This window comes from Arachis stenosperma, chromosome 7, assembly GCF_014773155.1.
Source record: "Arachis stenosperma cultivar V10309 chromosome 7, arast.V10309.gnm1.PFL2, whole genome shotgun sequence".
Taxonomy (NCBI): Eukaryota; Viridiplantae; Streptophyta; class Magnoliopsida; order Fabales; family Fabaceae; genus Arachis; species Arachis stenosperma.
In genome coordinates, this window is record NC_080383.1 from 30,140,178 (window position 1) to 30,142,743 (window position 2,566).

Genomic DNA, 2,566 nt, shown 5'->3' on the forward strand with positions numbered 1-2,566 from the left:
ATGACAAAAAAAATCTGTATTTATGGATACTGGTGCATAAAATTGTGATCTCTAACAATGGCATTCAACTTGGTGTGCGCATCTACTAACTCAGCACTTTCTTTACAACTTCGCACAACTAACCAGTAAGTGCACTGGGTCGTCCAAGTAATAAATCTTACGTGAGTAAGGGTCGATCCCACGGAGATTGTTGGTATGAAGCAAGCTATGGTCATCTTGTAAATCTCGGTTAGGCAGATAATAAATGGTTATGGAGTTTTCGAATAATAATAATAAATAAACAAAAAATAAAGATAGAAATACTTATGTAAATCATTTGTAAGAATTTCAGATAAGTATATGGAGATGATGTGTTCCTTTTGGATCTCTGCAACATACTGCTTTCATACTTTCAATCCTTCTTACTCCTTTCCATGGCAAGCTGTATATAGGGCATCACCGTTGTTGTCACAGCACGGCTAATCATCTGTCGGTTCTCGATCATGCCAGAATAGAATCCATTGATTCTTTTGCGTTTGTCATCACGCCCAACAATCGCGAGTTTGAAGCTCGTCACAATCATTCAATCCCTGAATCCTACTCGGAATACCACAGACAAGGTTTAGACTTTCCGGATTCTCATGAATGCCGCCATCAATTCTAGCTTCTACCACGACGATTCTGATTAAGGAATCCAAGAGATATATGCTCGGTCTAAGGTAGAACGGAAGTGGTTGTCAATCACGCGTTCATAGGTGAGAATGATGATGAGTGTCACGGATCATCACATTCATCATGTTGAAGTGCAACAAATATCTTAGAACAGGAAAAGCTGAATTGAATAGAAAATAGTAGTAATTGCATTGAAACTCGAGGTACAGCAGAGCTCCACACCCTTAATCTAGGGTGTGCAGAAACTCCACCGTTGAAAACACATAAGTGATGGTGGTCCAGGCATGGCCGATTGGCCAACCCCCAAAATGTGATATGAATTCGAAAATAGGGAGAAGGACCTGGTCTAAGGACTAGGCGTCCAAAGATGTGGTCAAAGACCTCTAATACAATAATAAAATGTCCTATTTATACTAGACTAGCTACTAGGGTTTGCAGAAGTACGTAATTGATGCAGAAATCCACTTCCGGGGCCCACTTGGTGTGTGCTTGGGCTGAGCTTGAGCTTTACACGTGCAGAGACTTCTCTTGGAGTTGAACGCCAAGTTATGACGTGTTTTTAGCGTTCAACTCTGGTTCGTGACGTGTTTCTGGCGTTTGACTCCAGAATGCAACATGGAACTGGCGTTGAGCGCCAATTTGCATCGTCTAATCTCGAATAAAGTATGGACTATTATATATTGCTGGAAATCTCTGGATGTCTACTTTCCAACGCCATTGAGAGTGCGCCATTTGGAGTTCTATAGCTCCAGAAAATCCATTTCGAGTGCAGGGAGGTCAGAATCCAACCGCATCAGTAGTCCTTTGTCAACCTTCTTATCAGAGTTTTGCTCAGGTCCCTCAATTTCAGCCAAAAAATACCTGAAATCACAGAAAAACACACAAACTCATAGTAAAGTCTAAAAATGTGAATTTAGCATAAAAACTAATGAAAACATCCCTAAAAGTAGCTAGATCCTACTAAAAACTACCTAAAAACAATCCCAAAAGGCGTATAAATTATCCGCTCATCAGATACTCACTAAATTAGCACTATTACTCCTAACTGATTGGTTCCTAGGTGTCCCCTCTCACTTAGCTTGGATAACTCGATCACCTTTTCAACATATTATTGCCTTTCTTTTCTTTTTAATTTTGCTTCTCACTTCTCAATTCTCATGCATGCAACCAGTGGCGGAACTTGAAATAAAATTTTGGGGGGGCCACATAGAAGATAATTGTCAAAATGTTTTTGATATGGACTCCATTTAAGATAAGTTCGTCTAATCTCATTTCTCTGGTTTTGGTGATATTGCCAAATTTAAAGCCGTTTTTCAGGGTCTCGTTCCAAAAAATTAAGGTCAAACTTATCATATGTAACTTTTTGAACTTTTAAAAGTTGTATCTCACTTTTTTCGCGATTCATTAAAGTAGAAAAACTATCTACATGTGTTGATATTGTAAAAATTATATGTTCTCCTTCTTAAATATTAGTCTTCCTCTTAAAAAATGCATCAATTCTTTAATTTTTCATTATTATTTTATAATAAAATTTGAATATATATCCTGTAGAATATGTAAAGAAGAAGTTAGAAGAACAAATATTAAAATTTATAATATTTATTGAACTTTTTTTTATCAATTTATACAAATACAATAATATTAATACTTATTGAATATTCAATTATTTTTTATCATATAAAAAATTAAATTAAATAAATAGTAAAATATAAAATAATATTAAATTAAATAAATAAAAATATCTAATTTTTTATATTTAAACTTAAAGGTAGAAAGAGTGTTGCTTATTAAATTTATTGGGTACTTTAAGTCATAGTAAAGTATTTAAACCAATTGAATTATTTTTTATTTTTTGAAAAAGTACTACTAATTTTTGTATAAAAAGTTTGGGGGGCCGTGGCCCCCCCTTGTCTGA